At 39.4% G+C, this 27582-nt stretch overlaps 2 long non-coding RNA genes across 2 annotated transcripts; one reads left to right on the top strand and one right to left on the bottom strand.

Annotated features, from left to right (window-relative positions):
* Positions 1–1624: 1624 nt before the first annotated feature.
* On the bottom strand, positions 1625–6263 carry LOC137497003 (uncharacterized). Its single transcript, XR_011017583.1, has 3 exons — positions 5704–6263; positions 5385–5529; positions 1625–2970 (listed from the first exon to the last, which is right to left on the bottom strand). It is a non-coding gene; the product is annotated as an uncharacterized lncRNA (long non-coding RNA).
* Positions 6264–11278: 5015 nt separating this feature from the next.
* On the top strand, positions 11279–26923 carry LOC137502830 (uncharacterized). The gene is made up of 3 exons (XR_011018871.1): positions 11279–11340; positions 18895–19064; positions 26819–26923. It is a non-coding gene; the product is annotated as an uncharacterized lncRNA (long non-coding RNA).
* The last annotated feature ends 659 nt before the right edge of the window (positions 26924–27582 follow it).

Genomic DNA, 27582 nt, shown 5'->3' with positions numbered 1-27582 from the left:
TGATTCCCTTTCCAAATTTCTCTTTTATTTCCTTTACTGCCTGTTCTATGTAAACATTGAAAAGGAGAGGGGACAAACTGCAGCCTTGCCTCACTCCTTTCTGGATTGCTGCTTCTTTTTCAAAGCCCTCGATTCTTATCACTGCAGACTGATTTTTATACAGGTTGTAGATAATTCTTCGTTCTCGGTATTTGATCCCTATCATCTTCAGAATCATAAACAGCCTGGTCCAATCAACATTATCGAATGCCTTTTCTAGATCTACGAATGCCATGTACGTGGGCTTGTCCTTCTTGATTCGATCCTCTAAGATCAGACGTAAAGTCAGGATTGCTTCACGTGTTCTTATATTTCTTCTGAAGCCAAATTGATCTTCTCCCAACTCAGCTTCAATTTGTTTTTCCATTCTTCTGTAAATAATACGTGTTAAAATTTTGCAGGCATGAGATACTAAACTAATAGTGCGGTAGTTTTCACACCTGTCAGCACCGGCTTTCTTGGGAATAGGTATAACAACATTCTGCCGAAAATCGGATGGGACTTCTCCTGTCTCATACATCTTGCACACTAAATGAAATAACCTTACCATGCTGGTTTCTCCTAAGGCAGTCAGTAATTCAGAGGGAATATCATCAATTCCAGGTGCCTTGTTCCTATTTAGGTCACTCACAGCTCTGTCAAACTCTGACCTCAAAATTGGGTCTCCCATTTCATCAGCATCAACAGCCTCTTCATGTTCCAGAACGAAATTATCTACATCGTTACCTTGATACAACTGTTGGATATGCTCCTGCCATCTTTCTGCTTTGTCTTCTTTCCCTAGAAGTGGCTTTCCATCTGAGCTCTTAATATTCATGCACCTAGATTTCCTTTCTCCAAAGGTTTCCTTGATTTTCCTGTATGCAGCATCTACGTTTCCCAGGACCATACAGCCTTCGACATCCTTGCACTTCTCCTTCAGCCATTCTTCCTTAGCTACCTTGCACTTTCTATCCACTTGATTCTTTAATCGCCTGTATTCTTTTCTGCCCTCTTCATTTCTAGCATTCTTGTATTTTCGTCGTTCATCAATCAGGTCTAGTATCTCCTGAGTTATCCACTGATTCTTAGTTGATCTTTTCTTCCTTCCTAACATTTCTTCAGCAGCCCTACTGACTTCATTTTTCATGACTCTCCACTCTTCCTCTACTGTGTTTCTTTCGGCCTTTTCATTTAGTCCTTGTGCAACATGTTCCTTGAAACGATCCATCACACTCTTTTCTTTCAACTTGTCTAGATCCCATCTTTTTGCATTCTTTCCTTTCTTCAATTTCTTCAACTTCAGATGGCATTTCATGACCAACAAGTTGTGGTCAGAGTCCACGTCTGCTCCTGGGAAAGTTTTGCAATCCAACACCTGGTTTCTGAATCTCTGCCTAATCATAATAAAGTCTATTTGATACCTTCCAGTGTCTCCAGGTCTCGTCCACGTATACAGCCGTCGTTTGTGGTGTTTGAACCAAGTATTGGCGAGGACTAAATTATGGTCAGTGCAGAATTCAACCAGCCGACTTCCTCTTTCGTTCCTTTGTCCCAATCCAAATTCTCCTACTGTGCTACCTTCTCTTCCTTGGCCTACCACTGCGTTCCAGTCTCCCATCACAATTAGATTCTCGTCACCTTTGACATATTGTATTAAATCTTCTATCTCCTCATATATTCTTTCAATTTCTTCATCATCCGCTGAACTAGTAGGCATATAGACCTGCACTATTGTGGTGGGCATTGGTTTGGTGTCTATCTTGGCGACAATAATTCTTTCACTATGCTGGTCGTAGTAGCTTATCCGCTGCCCTATTTTTTTATTCATTATTAAACCAACTCCTGCATTACCCCTGTTTGATTTCGTGTTGATAATTCGGTAGTCGCCTGACCAAAAATCCTGTTCTTCCTGCCAACGTACTTCACTTATACCAACTACATCTAACTTTAGCCTATCCATCTCCCTTTTCAGATTCTCTAACCTACCACAACGATTTAGAAACATTCCACGCTCCGACTCGCAGAATGTCAGTATCCATCTTCCTGATGATCGCCCCCTCTCGTGTAGTCCCCACCCGGAGATCCGAATGGGGGACTAGTTTACCTCCGGAATATTTTACCCGGGAGGAAGCCATCATCAGTACATCTTTCATACAGAGAGAGCTGCATGTCCTCGGGAGGTGGTTACGGCTGTAGTCTCCCGTTGCTTTCAGCCGTGTAGCAGTATCAACACAGCTAAGCCATGTTGAGTATTATTACAAGGCCGTATCAGTCAATCATCTAGACTGCCGCCCTTGCAACTACCGAAAGGCTGCTACCCCCCTTTCGATGAACCATTCGTTAGTCTGGTCTCTCAACAGATACCCATCCGATATGGTTGCACCTGCGGCTCGGCTATCTGCATCATTGGGACACGCAAGCCTCCCCACCGCGGCAAGGTCACATGGTTCGCAGAGGAGGGAACTTGATATACCAAAGGTATTTTCCACTACTCGTCGAGCTCTGCTCAATCGATAGTTGAAGATTCTCTTGGAAGTTCCAGGGGCATGATCTCCCGGGTATGGTTTCATAACGTTTTCGCTGAGTGCAAATGCACTATCACCTACGAAAAAGTACGGCAACTTCATTTGACGACCCGGAAGTTCTTCGGGTAATGGCAGTCCCAACGTGTTTTCGGTTAACATTTTATACAGTTTACTGTTCAACTCCGCCATCCGAAATTCTGCCTTGGCATCCTACGTCCGCAAACATGAAATTATAATTTCCATCTACTAATGCTAGTAGTACAATACTGAAGTATGATTTATAATTAAAGAAATCACTGCCAGAATTTATTGGCGATTGCAATACAACATGTTTGCCATCGAGGGCTCCAACACAGTGAGGGATATTCCAAACAGTGTCAAATGTTGAGCTTTTTTTCTTCCAATCCGTGGGAGTCTTGGGAAGCTGAAAAAAGAAATAGATTTAAAAGAATAGTTAAATAGAAACATGTTCAAAAAATAAGAGAATTAACACTATGAGCCCGGATGGTTTAAAATGGCGTCTCTACCCTTAAATCCTCAGGAAGAAAATTGCGTTCCAATGGACTTGGCGTATTCAGTTTTTACAATTGATGTTGTGGTTCAGTAGTTACGGAGAAAAGGTTTACGAATCAAACACAATTGAACCACTACCACAAAAAGAACTTTAGTTTATTCACTGTCACGAGTTTTCAGTTTTAAAGGCCTTTTTGCTTCTTTAGATTCATTTGATATAGGGCATAGACCTATCTGTTACTCTCCACCCTGATAACATTCAATATATTATTGTCCAAAAATAAACTAAAGTTAGAGTTGAGGATTTTGCAGAAATACCAAGGTTATTAGCATTATGTACTTGGTGTGCCAGAAAAAGAACAGGCCTGTTCACAATTCTAATGGTGTGGAAGGCACACACCCAGCCCACGAGCCACCAAAATTAACCAATCAAGGTTAAAATCCCCGACCCGGCCGGGAATCTGTCCCGGGACCCCCTGGACCAAAGGCAAGCACGCTAACCATTTAGCCATGGAGGCGGGTGATGAATCTGATGACTCATCGCCCTGTGGGGAATCAAACACTTCATTTTATTCTTCACAATCACTTTTGTACAGATCAGAATCCGATACGTTTACAAGTTCAGTAAAAATCTGTTCACTTATCAGTGGGCTGTATGCATGCGTAGGATTTCCTTTGCTTGTACTAGGTCCGGGATCCATATCTCAATATTCAATATTAATCGACTACTTGAGAGATGGTTGACTCACTGCAGTTTCATTCTAAATCGGTGAAGTCATACAATCTATGCTTAGAACACGCGCACATTAATCTGAGCTTATCTGTCCGAAGTGGGCTGACCGAAGCAATTGGGGAAGATCTAGCTGAGCACATATGGCTACGAAACATTGTCCTTAGGCAGCATCACCAATCACTATCGAACGGTAAACGGTGGTGATTATTGTTTTAGGAGGAAGTATACTACTAGGCAACCGTCCTCTATAACACTAATCAGAGAGAAAAAATGGAAGGGATCCGACACTTCGAAAGATGAAGGTATCGGCCAAAGAAAGACGAGGGCCACGAAGGGCGTGGAAATGCCTCCATACGTAATACTTTCGAGGTCGGAAAAGAACAGAGTTGACAAAGTGAGGTCTGATAGGGTAGATGAAAGTGATGATCCTGGCATACGTGTAAGCAGTGTCAAGACTCAGGTAGAGGCTCCGTGCTCGTCAACCCACACTCCAATGTTAAGAGCCCCTGCGGCCCCTTTCAGTCGCCTCTTACGGCAGGCAGGGGATACCCGCACCCACAGGGGGATATCGAACAGTAGTACCATGTATTGGTATTAAGGGAAATCTTTAACGCATTAAGGTAACAACTAATTCGTTAACGTGAATAGCATTCGAGCATTTGAAAGTTCGTGGTAATAGTCTTACTAACAGCGGCACTCGGGCTCACGACGCGCAGTAGTACAATATAACCATCGGGCACATAGTGTTAGAAAAGTAAAAAAAATACTATTCAGTAACATGTATTCGTGTATCTTTTAGGAGACGGTGGATGTTGATAATGAGGAAACGCAAGTACCAACAGAAGTAAGTGAATAGGAAAACCAGTCAGCAGTTCAAAATGAAGAAGTTTTTGCCAACTCTACACCACGTAAGCGAGCGAAAACAAAAGAGCGTAATCAGGGTATTGAAATGATGGCCAATGCTTTCCAAGTACTGCAAGCAGCTTCCACAAAAGTGAATGCACTCCCCTCTGAGGACGACGAGGTAACTTCCTTTTTTAAGTACGTGACTGCGAAGGTAAAATGCTATTCGCCTGAAACAGAGGTGTTCAACAGGCCGTATTTGATATTTTGATGAAGGCAGATAGAGGCTTCTATAAGTGGACACCTGAAAATGCCTTTCAGGGCTACCAACAGCCAAGTTCATCATATGGTGGACGTCCAGCTACAGGAATGTCCCATCAGTCAGCTCCTGCATACTCTTCTCAGCCTCAGTTGACGCAACTGACTACCATCCACCAAACACAGACACAACAAGAAGTTTCTGCAATTACCCCTTCACTTCATGCACCAACCTACTCTGAGCCCTCATATGATAACTCTACCCAGTTTCTAAAAACACATCCTGTACCTTCACCCTCTCAACAATCCAACTTGTCAATGTCTTCAGATGACTTTGATGACTATGTTTAAATGGAGTTACATTTTGACTTTCGTGCAGTTTGATTTCATGTTGACTGGAATGATTTTAACAATATAGTTTGTACGTTATAAATTCAATTCTAATAAATAATGTAACACAGAAACAAATCAAGCTAATTCATTTGTCGTACCTTGACATATTCTGCTAGTTCCTCAACAAGTGCTGCACAGACCTCCGGAATTATTTTCCCGATGGCTTGCTTTGATATTCTAAACAGGTACTGAAGGCTAGTGTACGAATCTCCTGTGGCAAGGAAGCGTAAAGTTACTGCTAACCTGAAATGTTAAGTACACATGTAATTCAGGAATCGAACAAATCCCTTAATGAAAAAGTCAAAAAAGATAACTATAAATAGGTACTATTACAAAAACGTGAACGTGGTTCAAATTATATGAGCTAAAAAATTAATTTAAAAATTTGTTAGAAAGTTAAGGAAAATAAGTACGAACCTGTCTTGAGCAGAAATCGGGGAGCGAAGGTACGTTTCCTGTCTTGAAATTTTGTGACCTATTCTGTTCAGTAAATTATCAAAATCAGTAGGTGACATCCTGGTGAAATTTTTATATTGACCACTAACGCTCTGGAACTTCATGTCCAACATTAATTCGGATCCAGTCCGCTTTTTGTACAGCTCAGTGCGCCAATACCGACGAGGTTTCTTTTGCTTATTTAAATAGGCTATAATCATAGCTGCGCCACTTGCTACCATCACAGCAAGCAGTTTCATGCTCAGAAGACATCTTTGCATGTAATTCACAGACTGATCCTGCTTCCAAATGGCGAGCAATCGGCGAGCAAATGGCTCAAGCAGTGCTCGCGAGCCGCTCGGACATTTAATTTTCTCACGAGCGGCTCATGAGCAAGATGCTCGCAAGTGTGTACGCACCTTAACCCAACTAAGAATGAATTGACAAGTTCAGCGAAGTGCTTATTTTGCAAATCCGAGAGTGTGTTTATCAGGCTTCAGTGACGCAGCAAGCCCCCTACATCAGAGCGAGTGGCTCGGCGTTTTTTGTCTAATGCCTCCACATATGAAATCTTTTAATATCTCCAGAAGTCCCGGTACTAGACTAGTCGATTTGCAAAATAAGCACTCACTGAACTTATCGCTGGATCCTTAGTTGTTCTATTCCCATTTTTAAAAAAAAGTTGCTATCGGTTTCTCAGTAATTGCGTACGTGATTGAGACAAATTGGACAGTGTTTTATGAGCCTCTTAATACAATTACAGAATTTGGAATCAGAATGTCGTATATCTTTAACGGATCACGAGATATTTGAGGTGGACAACTTTTTTTTTTTTATTTATTTATTGGTGACAAAAGGTCCCATGAGCCTCTGGCTCGTGATAGGGACAATACAGTACATACTTTTTTAAGGCAACACAATAATTACATTTCATATACAATGGCTTTTCTGTAAAGTGACAAGTACTTTTTTTTTTTTTTTTTACATGTTAGGATCATAATTTTTCAGAAGTATATTCAGATATTGCATGGCTGTAATATACTAAATATGGACAATATATATATTATTGTATTAATTAAAGCAAGTTATATAGAGATTATATTAAGATATCTGTATAAGAGTAATATTCCTTCAGTTTTTTCTTAAAACATAAAACCGATTTAGAGTTCTTTACAACAGGAGGCAACACATTATATTCCCTAAACATTGATGATTCTATGCCTTTCACTCCGTACTTTACTGAATTAGAATGAGAGGGATATATCCTTAATGATCCTCTAGTTTCATATCCATGAATTTCACTAAAATGGGAGAAGTTAACAGTAGAATGGGTTAATTTCCTGTCTAGCTTATACATAAAGACTGCTGATGAAAATGCAATTTGTTTATGGAATGGCAGAATATTTGACTCTGAAAAAACTTCATGTGATGGTTTGAGGAAGGGGAATCCATACATGATTTTGATGGCTCTTTTTTGTAGGATTTCCAAATTATTAATGTAATCTTTCCTACATCTTCCCCAAATAAAGCTTGCGTATGTTAGATGTGGGTGGATCATTGCATAATATATACACTTCAATTGTTGATGAGAAAAATTACTGTATCTTAATCTGTGCATTATTCCTATCAAAGGGGTAATTTTGCTGATTACATAATCAATATGGCTTTTCCAGGAAAGTGTTGAGTCTAATATTATACCAAGATACTTAGCTGAGTTGACTCGCTCTATTACTTGGTCCTTTAGGATAACAGTGTTGGCCGCTGTTATCTTATGGGCTGTTTTATGAAAGATTAGGTATTTTGTTTTAGTCACATTTATGATCATTTTTTTAGATAAAGCCCAGTCCGATAACATGTCCAAGTCACAATTTATGTCTTCCATAATTCGCGTTTCACATAGTCCTTTGTAAGTTATTAAGATATCATCAGCAAATACTTTACATTTCCCCTTTAGTGTTAGAGATTGTATGTCATTAATATAAATCAGAAATAGAATTGGACCTAGTACTGAGCCCTGCGGTATTCCCATTTTTGTCTGCTGCTTAAAACTTTTAGTATCATTAATCATCACATATTGTTTTCGATTTGATAAATAATTTTGGAACCATTTGTGTGCTAAACCTCTAATTCCTGCTAATTTTAACTTGTTCAGAAGTATTTTGTGGTCAACCAGGTCAAATGCTTTTTTAAGATCTATGAGTAGCCCTGCTGCTAATTTATTTTCATCTAAGGTCTTTTGAACATCTATTACTGTATCAAATACAGCATTATCAGTTCCTCTATTTGGGAGAAACCCATATTGATTATTAGAAAAGTAATTAGTTTTATACAGAAAATTTACCAATCTAATTTTTACTACCATTTCTATGAGTTTTCCAATTGCAGATAATATACTAATTGGTCTGTAATTGGATGGATCTGTATTATCTCCTGATTTAAAGATAGGTACAATTTTGGCACATTTGAGTAATTGGGGTATTTCTCCACTGAGAATTGAACGGTTAATAATTTCCACAATATATGGCACTAAACTTTCAACACAGGTTTTTAACATGACATTGGTTATTTTATCTTCAGTTAAATTATTTTTATTTTTTAGAGAAGTTATAATTTTGAACACTTCACATTCATCAGTAGGAGACATGAAAATACTATTAGTTTGACTTTCAGCTGTTGTGCTGCCATGAACTTGCTCATCTTCAGGAAGACCTTTTCTTATATTTTCAGCTACATTAACATATAGTTCATTTAGGTTATTGCATATGTCCTCTGTGTTTGTAATGCTGACATCATTTACCACCAGATGGCTGATTTCATGTTTATGTCCAAGCTTCCTATTTAACACTTCATTGACTACATACCATGTTTCTTTTTGGTTTTTGCAATTCTGTAATCTGTGTTCATAATACCTTTTTTGTAACTCTCTCTTCAATTTGGTTATTTTATTACTGATTCTTTTGTATTCTTCAATTACTTCTGCAGAGGGGTTTTTTACTTTAGTTTTTGAAAACAGTGAGTCTTTGATGTGAATCAGTGTTAGTAATTCTTGGGTAACCCAAGGTTTTAGGGGAATGTCTTTGGGGTTCTTTCTTTTTATTGAAATTGAGCTGGTTTCAATTCCTGTGCTAATATACTCAATAAATTTATTATAATAAGTGTTTATATCCATTTCCTCACATTTAAATTTATTTTGTAGGATATACTGATTTAATTTGTTGTAATTTACAAATTGCTTACCACTATCTTTGATTATTGGTACTACTGGAACTGGTTTTTCACTAGAAATTTCACATACCAGTAGGTAGTGATCACTTAAGTTATTTGTTATATTGAATACATGACATTTTTTACTACTATTTGTGACAAGTATGTGATCAATTAATGTGGAGGTTGTTTTTGTTACTCTAGTTGGGTATTTGTTATTACATGTTATATAGCCGTAAGTTGTTATTAAATTGTCATACAAAGTTCTGTTTCTGGAGGTAGAAAGCAAGTCTATATTTGTATCTCCAAGTATTATTGAAGTATGCCCTGAACTGCTATTTAGGATATTTTCTAGATCAAACAAAAAACTTGGAGAGTTACTATCCTGTGGGTTATAAATGGTAATGATTTCATATCTTTGATTTCCTTTTGTAATCATGACTTGCAGTATGCTATGAGATTTATTTATTTCATTTATGACATTGCTTTTCCATTTGTTTGAAACATAAAGCGAAACACCCCCACCTATCTGCTCTCTTACCACATGATGAGAAGTGTAGTTTTTTATTTCAAAAGCGTGGGTTAGTTTGTTGGTTAACCAATTTTCGGAGATTGCAAGAATATCTACTTCTTTAATCTGATCTAAGATAATTTGTATATTATCAAATTTATTTTTCATGCTTTGTGCATTTATGTGTAGGCCTTTCAATTCACATGATCTACTTTCTGAAACTCTATCTTTAATATAATTATATAGGGTTTCACATTTAAATTCGTGTACTTCAAGAAATTTGTTTTCAGGATCCAGGTTTGGTTATGTAAGGACAAAAATTTGAAATTAGGAAAAGAAAGCTTGGAATTGAAGCGGGCACAACACAAGGAAAGGTTACCTCGTTGTTTCCAGATCAGCTGGAGTGAGCAAGTTCATGCAGAACTTCAGGGTTTGCCACTAGCCTCGAAGGACCGTCCTGGAACTTACGGATATACACTTTACAGTCCCTGACCCATGTGCCAAATATTTTCCCCTGTTGCCGTAGCTCGCGGCATTTTTTGGCGAGGGTCTCATTCCTAGGCGTTAAGTGCTCGTTGATATAGATGTTATTTACCGAGCTATATCCGATTTCGTTCGTTTTTAGTGTCTTTTTTTGTCGTCTGCTACTGAGGATTTCTTCTTTCTTCCATCGATTAACAAACTTCACGATGATAGGTTGTGGTCCAGGTTTCGTGGATGGAAGTCTGTGTGCAGCGTCAATATCTTCGGGCTTTATATCGACTCCCAGCGCCTTGCCAACTTCAGTTACTTTCTGGAACACTTTTTCATCCTTTTCAGCAGGAACTCCACACACTAGTAAATTGTTTTTGCGTTGATACTGCTTCAAGTCTTCTAGCTCGTTCACGGCTGCCGTTGTCGCAATTTCCGCATTTTTCTTATCTTTCTTCAAAGTGTCTAGTTCTTTCTTGAGGTCATCATATTTTTCGGAAAGAAAGGTTGCTAATTTCCGTAATTCTTTGTTTTCTTCCGTTAGTACTTTGAGGGACTCTTCCAGTTGTTTGGAGAAGTTCGCCATAACCTCATTTATGTTAGGTTGTGCAATGCAGTCTTCACGTTTACACGACCATTGGAATTGTTCTTCCTTACGGAAGTTTTGGAGAGTTTCTTTGTTCATTTTTACACATGTTACGTGGAACCAACGTTCGCATTTACCATCACAGCCTACAGCCTGTTGATTGTTTTTTATTTTCTTGCCACACGGGGAGCACACGAACACCATGATGTTGTTTATATTATTTATTTAGTTGTAGATGTTTGAGTGCTAATTAGATTTTGTTTTAATGGTTTCCTGAGTTATTGATGTTACTGATCTGCAGTATATTCCTGAAGAATTGTGGATATTACTCACATAAATTTGTTTTTTCGTCACTTCACTTAATATATCACATACTCACTGCCGCCATTTTTCATATAGCCTTAGCTAAATAACCTTTTGTGTATATATAATTATAATCCAATAATAATGTACTTCATATCAAATTTATGGGAGTTGTTATAGCTCAAAATTTATTAAAACAGTAAAATGAAGCAGTGTCCTAATATGGCAAAATTTTATTTCTTTGAAAAAAGACAACGTTGTAAAGGTATCATCTTTGAAAACGGCAACAGGGTAAAGTGACGCCAGCAAAAAGAAAAAAAAAAAGGAGGCGGGCGTTACTCCATTCTTTCACGCGATTGGGTAAGTGGCTACGTACTTGCGCACTAGGCATGGAAAGTTTATTTAATGACGCTTCCAGAAATTTCCGTTGATCAGGTAAAAGGCTGAGCATCGTGGCGTAGGCCATTTTCTCTTCTACGGTCGTTTAGAATGGTTGTGTTGGACAATGGTGAGGCCCGAGGAGTTATTGTGGGCCTGCAGGAAGGTAGGCAGATGTTTGCATGGTCGCCTTATATTATTGAGGGTTCGTCTCCCTTTCTTGAGTATTGTGGGTCATACTACGTAAAATTTTGGCGTGTATAGAAATTAGCTCGCCTTTGGTATTCTTTAATTTTTGTAGTTATCTAATACATGTTCCGAAAGTGAGGCCATCATTGACATTTTTGACTCCTATTTAAGTATAATATACATATTTCAGTTTAAATGTGGTATTGTCTATTTGTGGACCTCACGAAAATTTTCGCTCAGACTTTTCAGGTTCTTGTTGGTCTTGAAATTAAGTTTCCTTGTGGACTATATGGATTACATCGGGGAACGAATGGCGTTCGACTTAACCCATTAGCTGTGCTCCATCGATTTAGAAAAATGCTACGGTCTAAATTGTGACAAATGTATATAAATCGTTTAGCCATTTTTATTCGAACTGTTACTAGTATTAGAAACTCATCCTTGAAATTCATAAACTTTTCGGTTAGTTTATGCCTTTATGCTAGGTATTGGTTGGAAGGGTCCGCTCTATTGGGTGTTACAAGATGGAGGTGTCGTTCTGTTGCGATTGTTACAAGATGGCGAGAATGCTTTATCTTTCCGACCAACAAAATTGTATTTAAAGCTCTTGAGTAGTGTTTTCAATAAGATTTATAGTTGATTCCTATGGAAGCTACCAGTAATAGGTTATCCTAGCATTATTTCGTAAATTCATCTTTGGAGTTTGGAAGACTACGTTTATAGAAGAGCGTGTAACACATTTGGTTTCGACATCAAGATTAATATTGTGGATCGCATCACGAAACTTTTCGCGTGAGTATTGAACTTCGGGTCCATTTCTTCCTTGCGCTCGTTGGTCGATTTGATATAAATGTGTCTACAGCATGGAATAAGGTTCTATTATCATTAGTTCTGTTGGGTTCTGAAGAAAGGATTTCTTAGTACGGTAAACTTGTTGGATTATGTAGACGAAAGGTATCCACGAAATGTCACTGTAATATTTGTCCCAAATAAAGTGAAAAATACGCGGTAAATTAAGAAATACCATCGTTACTAGGGAATTATAGGATAGAGCACTATATGCATAAATGATCTTAATTGCATAGTTCAACTAGAGATTGTTCTTTTGGAGCAATTCACAAACACACTTTCCATCCGGTTCGTGGAAGTAATTTCTAGTGATCATTTTGTAGTGAAATCATGGACCGCGAAGCGTGCCACGGTGTATCGCAGGTCATAGCCTGAATTCTTCAAATCTGACATGGCGCCTGTTCGGTAGAAATCTATCAAAATATTGGCTCTTTTTAAAATCCTGTAGCTCTTGAAGTAAAGCTTGGTATTGTGTCGCGGAAGGCAATGATAATCGTAGATCTTCTATATAGAATAATAATAATATTTGCTTTACGTCCCACTACTTCTTAAGGTCTTCGGAGACGCCGAGGTGCCGGAATTTAGTCCCGCAGGAGTTCTTTTACGTGCCAGTAAATCTACCGACACGGGGCTGTCTTATTTGAGCACCTTCAAATACCACCGGACTGAGCCAGGATCGAACCTGCCATGTTGGGATTAGAAGGCCAGCGCCTTAACCGTCTGAGCCACTCAGCCCGGCATTCTATATAGAAGGGTTGTCTTGTCAGCTCATAGGTTAACCTCGAAGGAGCGTTCTTTGCCAGGCAGAGAACTTTCTTGAAATAGGTAGCCATCACTCGTTCTAGTACAGCTAATATTCGTTATTACGACTAATTCATCTGCTGAACTATTATAAAAACTAGACCTGCACTATTGTGGTAGTAACTTTCCCGCTACCCTATTTTCTTATTAGTTATTAAACCAACTCCTGTGTTTCCCCTGTTTGTTTTTGTGTTGATAATTCTGTACTTGCCTGACCATAATCCTGCTCTTTCTGCCAACGTACAAACTACATCTAACTTAAGCCTATCCATTTTCCCCCCTTCAGATTCTATAACCTACCACGATTCAAGCTTTTAACTTTCTGTTCTCGAACTCTCAATGTCTGTATCTGATGTCCCTTCTTGTGTAGTTCTCCCTCGGAGTGTGGGATTGTATTGCCTCCAGAATATTTTATAGCCGGGAGGAAGCCATCAGTACATCGTACAGAGAGCTGAATGTCTTCAGGAGTTGTTACTGTTGTAGTTTTCCATTGCTTTCAGGGGTATAGCAGTATCAATGTAGCCAAACCATGTTAAGTATTATTAAGAGGCTGTTCAATCATCTAGACTGCCACCCTTACAACTTCCGAAAGGCTGCTACTTCCCTTTTTGATGAACTTCTAGTCTGGATCGTCGACGTACCCATACAATATTGTTGCACCTATGGCTCTGCTATTTGCTTCACTGGGCCACACAAGCCTTCCCACCATGGTAAAGTCACATGTTTGCAGGGGAGGAAATGGAACTGAGCATTTGTCTTGCCAATGTGTACTCTTGCTCTCATTTTGATGTATTATTTGGAAAATTAATAAATTTCGTGTGGTTAATTCTAGCAAGAGTGCATTGCTTGTAAGGCAGATCCTGAGGGTAGGCGGCATCTGCCATGTGTAGGTGACTGTTGTGGTGGAGGATAGTGTTGTGTGGTGTGGGAGTTGCAGGGATGTTGGGGACAGCACAAACACCCAGCCCCCGGGCCATTGGAACTAACGAAGGAAGGTTAAAATCCCAGATCCGGACGGGAATTTAACCTGGGACCCTCCGAACCGAAGGCCAGTACGCTGACCATTCGGCCAACAAGCTGGACATTTGGAAAATGGCTATTGTATGCTAAATCCCAACATATTCTGGAAGCTTCATTAATATGATAAATGTAAGAAATTTCTCTTTCGCTTATTCAATACAACTCTTCATGGCTGTACTTCTAAATTGAAGTTTGCCCAGCCCCGCAGTGTATAAGGCAACGTCTGCCTGTCCCCCGGGGGCCCCGGGTTTGATTACCAGCTCGGTCGGGGTTTTTAATTTATTACTTCTCGCAGCCCAGTACTCGCTACATTCAGCTGCGCGCGGAACGGCTGTTTGTTTACACGTTCGCGGCCTTCTCGGGAGGGATGTTGTGAAGCTATGCTCAGAGCTGCTAGCCTCTACACTAAGGAACTGAGTGAGGGGTAAATGTTCCGTACCTGGTTCGTGAGGAAGCCAACATGGCGCCGCTCCGCACAAACTTAGCGCGGCTCAGACGATGTCACAGCTGTTGGCGGCGGGTAATGCTGTTACCAACTGTTGAGAAAATGTGACGGTAGGTTACAACCACTAAAGAGCTTGGCCTGGATTTAAAAAGAGTTGAGAAAATGTGACGATAGGTTACAACCACTAATCTCATGACAGAGCTTGGCCTGGATTTAAAAAGAGTTGAGAAAATGTGACGATAGGTTACAACCACTAAATTAACTTTTTTCTTGCCGTGCGGGCAGTATGCGCCGCGGCGATAGATAAGAGCCTCTCGAAGGGAGTGTAGCCCCCGAAGGGGGCCACTGTTCCCATGACAGAGCTTCGCCTGGAATTAAAAAGATAGGTTACAGCTATTAAATTACATGTTTTTCTTGACGATCGAGTGTTTTTCTTTTGCGCGGTGTGGTAACCCTGTGGCTACAATTCATGCGAACCCTATCGGAGAGAATAATAACATTGTTTTCGTCAAAGCCTTTCACAGCTGATTGATGCCAGCCAATAGGGACAAGGAAAATGGTGGCGATATCCACTTTTAGGCAGCCCGGTTTTAATTACGCTATTTAAGTAAAAGTAGCTTTTGGGGCGGGTGGGATGGTCACAAGCAAGCGTCCAGGAAGGATTTCTCCTCTCTGCTACTTCAGGTACTCTAAAACACCATTTAAATATTTTTTACAGCCCCGAACCAGGTAAGGAAGTACCACCGAGTGAGGTGCTTCGATAGCTGGTGGTGATTATTGTTACACCAATGGTCTGGGCTGGTTCTTGCCATGCAGACGGTTAGGATAGAATCAGGACAAGACCCTTGGTCTGGACGGTTAGAAGCTGCGAAGTGGCTCTAGGCTCCTAGTTTTGTGAGGAAACAAGATTGGTCTGGACGGTTAGGTTTCTTGCCGTGGACAAGACGATTGGTCTGGACGGTTAGGTTTCTTGCCGTGGACAAGACGATTGGTCTGGACGGTTAGGTTTCTTGCCGTGGACAAGACGATTGGTCTGGACGGTTAGGATTCTTGCCGTGGACAAGACGATTGGTCTGGACGGTTAGGATTCTTGCCGTGGACAAGACCATTGGTCTGGATGGTTAGAAGCGGCCCTAGGCCCCTAGTTTCATGTGGAAACAAGATTGGTCCGGACTGGTTTTTGCCGTGCGGACGGTTAGGATAAGACCTGGACAAGACCATTGGTCTGGACTGGTTCTTGACGTGCAGATGGTTAACGCCGCGGCGAAGCTACAGAGAAGAGCACTCACGGTTTAGTAACATGAGCGACCGCTAGGTGGCGCACGCCAGTTCACTGTCGCACTAGCAGCGCCGAGAGGAACGATGATGCTGCCAATTGTTGGTTGGGGCTCCTTTCATTCCTTATAGCTGTCTTGTTGAATAGCTGAGGTTATCGTGAAGTATTACCTGTATTTTAAATATGCACTCGTTAAAGCAAAGGGGGTCTGGGGGCCTAAGCCCCCAGGTAGGAGGATTTGAGGAAAAGTGAGGTTATTGTGAAGTATTTCTTGCAATTTAGAACCTCTGAATGACTTTTTCTTGCCGTGCGGACAGTATGTGCCGTGGCCATAGTTAAGAGCCTCTCGAAGGGAGTGTGGCTGTTCTTTTGACAGAGATTGGCCTAGAGGTGCAAAAATACCTTAAAGCTAATAAGACCGGGCGAGTTGGCCGTGCGCGTAGAGGCGCGCGGCTGTGAGCTTGCATCCGGGAGATAGTAGGTTCGAATCCCACTATCGGCAGCCCTGAAAATGGTTTTCCGTGGTTTCCCATTTTCACACCAGGCAAATGCTGGGGCTGTACCTTAATTAAGGCCACGGCCGCTTCCTTCCAACTCCTAAGCCTTTCCTATCCCATTGTCGCCATAAGACCTATCTGTGTCGGCGCGACGTAAAGCCCCTAGCAAAAAAAAAAAAAAAAAAAAAAGCTAATAAGATAATGATCTTTATATTTCGCACCGAAGCCATTTCAAACTTCCCTGGCCGCTTCATAATTTTTTTCTGCAATGGTTGGTAACAAATTCTCGGCCTCATCCTAGGTGTCACTGACGTCATCCTCTTACTTACGTGAACCAATCGCCGTTATAAGCAATGGAGTATGGTGCCTGAAACAGTATTTCTTATTATAAAAGTAAATATACTTCTAGGGGCAGGCGGGTTGGTCTCTGGCAAGCGTATTGAACACATCTCTCTTACTTGATCATTAAAAGGTAAAATTGGAATCATTTCAAGGAACATTCTATGTAATAATCGTTGAGTGCCCCTCTGTGTATTTTTACCAAAGCTGCATTGTTATTTTACATGGTGTTTTTGTTTGTGCTTTTATTCAGCCGGGGTTGGTAACGCAATGTATTTATCAGCATTGATGGCAGTGACGTCACATTCCGTTCACCATGACCAATGAGAATGCAAGAAACTACTTCAGCCATGGACGATGGCGGCTACTGCTCTTTTTATATATTGTCTGTACATTGCTCAGAATTTGAAAATAATGGTATTTCTGTGTTGGTCATGTCCATAGTAACAAGAAAATGCACTTTTTACTTTTCCGCAATTTCTGTCTGTATGTATGTACACGCATCACGAGAAAACGGTTGAAGAGAATTTAATGAAAATCGGTATGTGAAGTCGGGGGATGAGCCTCTACAATCTAGGCTATAAATCATTTTACTCACGCCGAGTTAAATGGTAGTTTAGGGGAAGGCCTAAAATGGAATTCTCAACTATTTGTTATTAGTGGTCGTATTTTAAAGAAAATGGGTATGCAACGTTGGAGAATAAATTGCCACAATCTAGGCTGTCAATAATTGTATTCACGCTGAGAAAAATGGTAGTTTAGGGAAAGGCCTAGAATTTAATTCTCAAATATTATTAGTCCTATCTTGATGAAAATCGGTATGCAAAGTCAAGAAATAGGTCGCTATAGTCTAGGTTATAAATTATTTTATTCACGCTGAGTGAAATGGTACTTTAGGGGAAGGCCTAAAATGTAATTCTCTAATAGTTCTTATTAGAAGTGTAGTCGAACTAAGGTTATACAGCATTAAATTTCCTATTATTCATGTCTTATACATTGTTACCGTACTGGCTATGATCACCAAGATATTAATGAATTTGAATTTTTGTTACCAAGTCCATATCAGCGCCGCGTAACGAGAAAATGGGTAAACAGTATTTAATGAAAATCGGTATGTAAAGTCGGAGAATAAGAAACTACAGTTTACGGTATAAAATATTTTACAAACAGTCGAAAGAAAACTAAATGTGTAGGCCTACAATATAGAAAGTTTATAACACTGATAAACAATAACATTACATTGACCATTGTTTGTCGTGATGTGCTTTGTGTCTTCTGTTGCCCCTCATCTCCGGTAGATAGGATTACTGCTGCGTACGGAGTATTTTTTATTTGATTTCCGTCGCACCGACATATAGGTTTTATGGTGACGATGGGTTAGAAAAGGGCTATGAGTGACTTAGGCCTTAAGGTACAGGCCCAACATTTGACTGGTGTGAAAGTGGGAAACCAATGAATACCATCTTCAGAGCTGCCGACAATGGGGTTCGAGTCCACTATCTCTCGGATGCAAGCTCACAGCCGCGCACCGCTAACCACACGGTCAACTCGCCCAGTCGCACAGTGTAACAGCCTGCCTGAATATTGATGGGAAGTAGCTGGGGAGTTAGATAACTTTCTTCTTTAGCATGCCATTCCCCTGGTTTATAAATTTTCTGATAGTACTGGTACGTAACACACTGGATCATCATAGCATTCGGGCTATTCAATCCCTACTCGGAGGTACTGATTGGAATAAACAGTGTGCATATTTAGCGGAATAATGACATGAGTATTCATGGCAATCTGCGGGCTGGTCATCCCAGTTCTGGAACTTTGGACTATTAGATTGGCACCGCAATCTAACCGCAGCACTGTTCGTTAAAAGTGATAAAACGTGCGGCTTTCCATTTGATCGAGTATTTTATGCGATAGCATTACTTTTAATCGCTACATTCATACTTGCGTTTTTGTAATGACCTATGTTGATTTCAGTTAGGAAAACCACAAAGTCAGTCTTTCTGAGAATCCCGTAGCGAAGCACGGGTACATCACCTAGTTAGGTTATAAAAGTAAATATACTTCTCGGGGCGGGCTGGTGGGTTGCTAGACATGGCAATGAACACATCTCTCCTCTAAAAGGAATTCCAAGTAAGATTTGCATTATTTTCACTTCCCTATGTTATAAACGTTGGGCTGACGGATGTAAAGTTTTACCAAATAGTTTTAAACTGTCCATATAGGAAAACCCTTCAGTTCTCATTTTGTATTTAATTCTAATTTTATGGGTTAGTTTCTATGGATATTGTGCACTATTTGTTGCAGAGGAATGGAATTTGGTGCTGGAAGAAGTCTCTAGAGGAAGATCTATGTTCATCTGTTGTAACTACATAGTCATCGGCATCTACGCTTGGACGAAAATGTCAGTCTGCGGCCATTGCTCATGCAGTTGGTCCTAGTCCATAGGATGGATTAAGTGTTACTGCATGTCGACGGTTCGTAATTGTGCATGTACGGATGGATCATCCTGCAGGCTAAGTTGTTAAAAGATCACTACTGATTTTGTATATCATCTTTTCGCTGGGTAGTAATTGTATGTAGGTTTTGCATGTCTTATTCCTGAGGAAATAATTCTAATTGTGAACGATGGGTCTTTGGATTCCAGTATTTTCTGTGTGGTTAGTCTTGGATTCCCCACTCTTTTTCCGCACTGTTCGGTCTTCCCCTTCATTATTTTTTATTTTATTTATTTCCATGCAAGCAGTTTTCGAAAACTCTTCACATTTTTGGTGAAGTTCGTAACGGTAGATTCCCATTTTGGAGTGGGGAAAACTTGGGCCTCACTTAATGCTGGGAATGTAGGATAATTTTCATAGGGCACCGACTTGGATATTTGAGCTTGTTTTTAACTGAACTATGCGATAAAGAAAAGTGCATGTTGAAGTATTGGCATACAAGTATTGTGAAGGAGTGACTTTTTCACCTGCCTTGCCCCTAATACTAATACTTTAGTTTTATTCCTATTTAGAAGGCGAGTAATTGCCGAGAAACCTGTGAGAAATGCGGAGTTGCAGATTTTTCATCCATAATTTGTTTATATTGAGTGGCAATTATGGTTCCAATTGCAGGATGTTTTTTGGAATATAGCAGACGCTGATGGGAGACTTTGGAACTTGACAAGGAATTAGATGAAAAGGCCTAAGTGGGGAATGGACATTCTGTGAAGTTTTTAATATTGTGTGTTAAATATTGTGTGATCTTGCATAACCTTTATTGACTTTTATTCCAGATACATCATTCAGAATGTGTTAATTTTTGATATCCTGTTCTCTTGGTGGTTTGTTAAACTTAGTGGTTCTGAGTTGGAGGGGACTGGGTGCTATTACATGGGTGAAGTATTTGCTGCCTGCAGACATGAATGTGCTTGTGCAGTTGTTTGGTGGTCGAGGTAATTATTATTGAAGGTACATTACGACCTTCTTAGCTTGCCAATAGTTAATTGCATAGTCAGACTTGGTGCCACTTCCATACCTGGTGTGTAGATGTAGGGATAATAAAAATGATGTGCCATGATACCCTAAGTAGAAGAAAGGAAATCCTTTTATGCTTCCTGGAAACCACCATCCCGCCCCAAGAAGTATTCTTATTTACTTAGCAGAATTAAAACGCAGTGCATAAATCAGCTGAATGCGACCCTGTGCTGTGTTCCCATAGCCGGCCAATGTTCGCGATGTTCCTATTCGTCGGACAAGCTTTGTACTGTCTCCGACAGAGCTCTCGTGGTGTGAAAGTACAAGGCTGCCATATTTGCTAAAAGTAATAGGACCCTATCCAGGCCAATGGTTTTGTCACTAACCTACCCTACGCTGACCTATCCAGACCAATGGTGTCATGAGGGATACTAGAGGCCTAAGGGCCGCCTTGAGGTTTATGCCCCCCCCCCCCGGACCCCCTTTGCTTGCTCCCAGGAACAACGGTCTCTAGTCACTCCCAGGACCTAACCAATCCAGACCAATGGTCTTGTCACTAAGAATGCATAAGTTGGCAATCCTGCAGTGTTACGTGATGTCGCCAGTGCCACACCACGTTGGATCTCTAACCTCACTTTCGCACATTGGGTATGGAAGTTTTACCTTGGACTTTGTTAGTGGCTTCTGTTTTTGTCTACAGATTTCTTGAAGAATGGTGTGAATTTTCTACCAGAGTGAAATGCGGATTAATAAGCAGACTGGTTGTCTTACGGTTGTTACTAGGAGTGAAACTTTGTTACTATTAATTGTGCTGGGTGAAGTGGTGGTATTGTTGCTATGAAATTTCTGTAGATACTGTTCTTAAGTTGGATATAGGTTTGCAGTGAACAGTGGTTACACTTGCTTTGAATGGATTGCATTGCTATTCGAACATGGATCCAGGTGTTCTATAGAGATTTCAAGCTGATTTCTTTCTCCTAGGTTTATGCTGAGGCTCCTTCAGGTTACAAGGAACTGTATGTTGGAATATGTTTGAAGAAAGGGAATTTTGACTAACCAAGGCGCTCTAATTTCAGTCGGAAGATCCTGCTTCAAAAATGCTCATAAAACGTGGATACGTTTGTAGCTCTGGTGTGGGATCTCGTGTTATTTAATGCACTGCAACAAGCATGTACAGCATTTGCATTTGTCTGGTGGCATGTTGTTCCTTTTAACTTCATTTGGCATTACTATTACGTACTATATCCTAGTAGTATTAAGTGAAATTTACTGTAAATATTATTTGAATTCTTTTGGAATTTGGTGCTGCTGTGCTACTTTTCTTTCTTAGGGCTGCTATGCTAGCTTTGTGTTTCATGACTGAAGGTACTTAGAGCCATGGCAATGGATGTCAAAAAATGGAATGCTGATCAGTTACAAGGTCCTTGGAAACTGGCTTTGTCTGCCATTTGGATGACAAGTTTTAGCGACTTAAGTCGCTCACTTTCCTTTACGTTCCTTAATTTCAGTTATATTTCTAGTAGTACAATTTTTTTTTTCAGTCTTGCGTAACCTACATCCTTTATTCTCTTCAGGGAACTAATGAATTATTCTGAGTAAGTGAAAAATGAAGTAGGAAGTTTGTCATGAGAGTTGGACAATGATATTACTGTCTTTCTGGAAGGGGAGAAAGTGATAACTCGCTGTGCTGGACTGGGCTAAACTCTTCCTTAGTTTATTATTAGTTCGTGTGTCCTGATTGATTAGATTTTTATATTGTGCATTCTGTACCCATAATCCACTCGTAAGATCTTGCTAGATTGCTGGTCTGAGATGTAAGACAACCCAGGATTCATGGTGAAAAGAGAATAAACTTGGATGTGCATTACTGTTTTTGCTTTTAGACCCGTATTAATGATGGATAAGAAAATTGGATCCACTTAGACTATGTGAAGAAATGCCAAATGTAATACTAGTAAGTTTTTCTTTCTCAGGATCTGCTGAAGTAATCCTTTTCTGGATGAGTTAAGCATGAGTTTACTTGATTTATAAATTTCCTGAAGATTTTTGTAAGAGTTTTAATACTATGCATGTACAAGGATACAGTTTCCTTCAACTTCATGGGATATATATTTAAAGGCAGAATCCTGTCTCATAGTGGCAGGGACAACCTATGAAGCAAAGGTGTAAGCCATTGTATATTTAAAGCATGTTACGAGAGAGAGAGAGAGAGAGAGAGAGAGAAGTGGTGCTGTTTCACATTCCATTGTTGACCCAAAGAGAGCCAATGATGTGAAAGTGGTGTGGATTTTGAATGTACTGAGAACTAGACATGGGCACGAACTGCATTGGTCTTTGAATGTTTGCTCTTCATTTCCAGGTATTCTTTGTTCCAAGTAAAACAATCTTGTGGTATAATATTTTGTAGAAACTTTTATGTTCATTACATGTCTAAACATTATTTGGAGCATTTTCTGGCTACAGTCTGGTTTTCATGAAAATTTGTGACCGATTTCAGAGTTAACATTTTGCATCTTCATTAATGAAGATAATCTGTTGCCTAACACTGCTCCATTCAGTCCTTTTTAATAACTATTGAAGCTACATGGTGTTGTATATTTGCATTTGTCTACTATAAATATTTTTCCTTATGTCTGAGTATATTACCATTTATTTCATGTTAAGGCTTCTCAGACAAGCTGTTTTGACTGGAGATATCTTTGTTCTGCAAAGAAGCTGGCTGTTGGAATGCTGCTTATTCTGCACCCTGTACATTTTACAGTTTCCTAGTTCTGTGATTAAGGTGTAGTTCTTTTTCTTTATAAGTATTCTCCATTCTGTATTGGGGTCTGTAATCTGTTGCTCAAAGTGGATTAGATTCCCTTGGCTAGGGAGTTGCAAGTTGGAGACTAGTGATTGCGAGTCTATTAATCTGCAAATATCGACGTTCCATCAATTTGGTGTATGCGTAAAGCCTGTGCTTAATATTATTTTCCATGTTTTTTCTTAAAATTTTTAATTCTATTATATCTCTTGGATGCAGCCCTAAAACAAGTTCTGTAGTTATTGTAAGAGTCTGCATAGATTAGTTTGCATGGTTAGCCTTTACTTGGGATGCAGATTGATAGTTCCAGCAATGCAGAGAAGGCTGTACCATGGATTGTAAAATATTGACAATCGTTGAACTGATAGCTGTCGTGAAAATTTATGTTAAATCTTAAACCTTTGATAGTCATGGTAAACAATTTCTAAATTCAATGACTAAATTTAGCAAGTTCTCGAAATAAAATAATTACCTGGGTTGTGGGTGTGGATTAACATTACACCCTTCAATTTTTTTTTTTTTCCTTCTTCTAAGTTTCAGTTCAGATTGTCTTCAAGGTTATTTAGGACAGATGCAGTTGAGCTTGCTATATGAGATTTGATTTTCCTGTCCTGATCGGTCTGGAGTTGCGCAAAGTCTGGTGATGACTATCAAAATATGGCCACTGAGATACCTATACCAAACCTTTTCATCTGGGATTGTGCTATGTCAATAACTTTGTGGAAAACTCTTACTGTAAGCAAACTTGCAACTTGGAAAACTACACCAAAATTTTTTATATTTTTATTGTACTTATTAACGTGCTAGCATCACTGATATTGTGGACAAGCTTTCATACATTGGCACATATTAGTTGTCTTTTAAGTTTGTGAAATTATCTTTTCTTAGTTCTGAGTAAAAATTTGGATTGCCTTTAGGGCATGTTTTATATGCAAAGTACTTTTTTATACATGCATTTCATTTGTCAGGTCGGCTGCCATTTCTTCAGTCTAAGCACTTGTTGCAGCTGACAGAATGAGAATACTTGGGCAGTTCTTGTGACTGAACACAAAGGCAATGTTCCAGTCTGAGCTGCAACTCAGGATTATTCCAGCTGAAGTACGCTGCATCACAGATAGTATATTCCAAAATCTGTGCGTGTTTAGCAATGTTGGAACTTTGATTCAATGCATTCTGCAAAATAATCTTATTTTATTTCGTGAGTTTTAAAATTAGGGTTTAATTTTGGGCTTGTTTCATACACCAGGTATTCTTAAAAAATGTTTTTTGTTTTATCAGGTTTGCCTTTTCAGTCCAGACATAGGAGAGCACACTCGAGCAATTCTTGTGACCAACAAAGAATGGGAGAAAGATCTAGATATATTTGCAATTGTACATGAAGGCAATGTGCTCGAGTCTGTTCTGCAAGATTATTCCAGCCAAAGCAAGCTGTATTCTTCAGTTGTGGGTATCAATATTCCACCCTTGAATTTGCTGTGCCTTTTTCTCATTGTAGTTTCAGTTCAGTTCGTCTTGGAGGTTTCCAAGAGGGTTGCAGAGTTAAGCTTGTGCTGATGTGATTTTCCTGTCCCAATTCATCAGGAGTTATACCACAGCAGTGATAACTAAATGGATAAGGCTAAAGAATATCCAAACTTGCAACTGAGATAGCTGTACTGAACTTCATTGGGGGTTGCGGCTACTCTGTGATAAATTCCGTGGACGGGGCCGAAGTGTAAACAAGCTTGCAACAGATTGCTATACCAAGTAAAGATACTGATCACGAACAGTTTTTAAGTTATATTACTGATATTTAGCTGGTTTAAATCCTAATTTAGAGACTTAAAAGTATGCTTGGTGAGTTCTCAAGATATTATCATACACTTTGAAAGTTGCAGGTGAGAACCTCTCTATTTTTTTGTGCCCCTTTTTTAATCAAGTTTCAGTTCAGTTCGTCTTGGAGATCGCTTAGAATAGTTGCAGTTAAGCATGCTGTGTGCAGATTTGATTTTGCTATTCTACTACTTGGTTACTGGTGTGTATTAACTTCCCTCCCCCATAAATTTTTTGTGCCTTTTTCTAGTAAATTTTCAGGGTGGTGGTTTATTTTTTATATGAAGATGTGCATTTGCAGTACCTATTCACCTACAGAGTTGCGGCACTGGTGATAAAACTTCACGGATAAGGCTGAAGCTTAAGCAATCTTGAAACTATGATGGCTGTGCTAAATTGTTTGATAAACTAATTGCAGATAGTTTTTACTTCTATAATGCTGATCGGTGTGAATTGATATAAGTACGATAGTAGTTCAAAAGGAACGACTATTTCTACCTCGTTCATAATATACAATCTTTGTAAGTGTTCTTACAGCTATGTTAGCTATGGCAGTATGTTGCAATTGAGTCTGCCTAGTTCATAATATGCTATTGTAATACCTTGATGTTTAAGGGTGCGAGTTAATGTACCACTCATGAAATTTTTGGTCCTTTTTCAAGTCATAGTTTCTGGTAATTGCACGGTTACTTACGGCGGGAGAGAGCTAATCGCCGATGTGAATTTGTCTGTATTAGACTGCAGAGTTATGACATTTCGGTATTAAAATATCGACAGGACTGAAGTGTAAGCAATCAAACTATGATGGCTATACTGAACAATTTGATTAAATAATGGTAGCTAGTTTTATACTTTTGAATACAATGCTGATGGGTGCAAATTAATTGTATTCCACCCATTTCTTGTTTATTTCTCTAGTTTAAATCCGCTCGTCTGGGAGGTTTCTTGGTACGGTTCCAGTTGTGTGTGTGAGGCAGATTTGGTTTCGCTGTGCTGAAACTCCTAAGAGTTGTCCCATGCCGGTGATTGTCATGGATATGGCTGAAGTGTAAGGATTTATAAGTTTGATAGCAGTTCAAAAGAAATGACTAATTCTACCTAGTTCAAAGTATATCGTTCTACTTTGGTGGTTTACGGGTGTGAATTAAAATTCCACCCATCAATTTTTTGTGCTTGCTTTTAGTTATAGTTTCAATTCATTTCGGAGGTTGCTTACAATGAAAGTGCTAGTCACTGATATTCGAATTAAACTATCGACTAAAGTGAAAGCACGACAATGCTAAACAGTTTGATAAATTAATTGTACCTAGTCCTATATTCTACTGCAATAATGAGTTTATATTCCACCCATGAATTTCTTGTGCCTTTCTTGAGTGATAGTTTCAGTTCCACAAGCCCTGAAGATTTGTTAGGACAGTTCTGTTCCAATCGAGAGTGCTAGACTGCAATTTGCTTTTGCTGTCCTGATTCATCTCAAGTTGTGCCATGCTGGTGATCAGTTTTCATGGATAAGGCTGAAGTGTAAGCTCTTACAACTTTTACAGCTGTACCAATCTGTTTAAAAGGAATGATACATTCTTAGTTCATAATGTACTAACATACTACTTTGATGGTTATGGGGTGTGAATTACTATTTCCTATACATTTTTTAGTGCCTTTTTCGGAGGTTGCTCAAGCTGCAAGAGTGCTAGCTGCCAATGTGCATTTGCTGTTATGATTAAACTAGTCACGGTATGTGTTGGTCATAAAACTTCAGGGTTAAGGTTGCAGTGTAAGCAATCTTGAGACTTTAATAGCTATGCCTAACAGCTTAATAAATTTATTGTAGCTGGTTTTATATATAATCAGGGTGGATGTGAATTAATATTCCACCCACCAATTTCTTGTGCATTCCTCTAGTTTTAGTTCGGTTGCTTTGGACAGTTCCAGCTGTGCGTGCTAGACATAGATCAGCCTTTTGCTGTTCTGATTCATCTTATGTCTTGCCACATCGGTGATTAAACTTAATGGATGCGGCTGAACTGTAAGCAATCTTCCAACTTCGATGGCTATGATAAAACAGTTTGATAAATGTGCCTAGTTCTGTATTTTACCATTTTAATTTTAATCGGTGGAATTATTATTCCACCCATCAATTTGTGCATTTTTCAAGTGATGGTTTCAGATCCGTAAGTCTTGGAGGTTCCTTAACGCAGTTCTAGTTGCACATGCTAGGTGGCGATTTACTTTTGGCTGTCCTGATTCATCTGGGGAGTTCTGCCAGGCTGGCGAAAGGTGAAATTTTACCTAGTTAATATTTTTTCGTACTACTTTGGTGCGGTTGTGAATTTTCAACCCATTTTTTCTTTTTCTATTCCTAGTTTCAGATAATTTCAGATGTTAGTTCAGTTGTAGGAGTGCTTGTCGCCCCCTTGCATATGCTGTCCCGGTTCAGCTAGAGTTGCGGCACTTCTGTGATAAAACTTAACTGATAAAACTGAAGTAACTGATAAAACTGAAGTGTAAGGAATCCTGCAATTATTGCTGTCCAATTTGATAAAATAATTGTAGCTAATTTTATACTTTCCTACTATAATGCTAATTGGTGTGAATTATATTACCCATCAATTTCTTGTGATACAGTTCCATAAGTCTTAGAGTTTACTTAGGATAGTTCCAGATGTGCATGCTAGATGGGCATTTTCTTTTGCTGTCCTAATGAAAGTGCTCTTATAGCTATGTTAGCTATGGCAATATGTTCTAAATGAATGCCAGTCTACTTAGTTCGTACTACTTTGATGGTTAAGGGTGATAGTTAATATACCACCCATGAAATTTTTGGGCCTTTTTCTGGTCATAGTTTCAGATAATTGTCGGTTATTAATGGAAGAAAGCTAATCGCGGACGTGCATTTCCTGTCTGTATTAAACTGTAGTGATGGCTTTTCGG

This window comes from Anabrus simplex, chromosome 1, assembly GCF_040414725.1.
Source record: "Anabrus simplex isolate iqAnaSimp1 chromosome 1, ASM4041472v1, whole genome shotgun sequence".
Lineage (NCBI taxonomy): Eukaryota > Metazoa > Arthropoda > Insecta > Orthoptera > Tettigoniidae > Anabrus > Anabrus simplex.
This window is presented reverse-complemented; position numbering and strand designations above follow the sequence as displayed.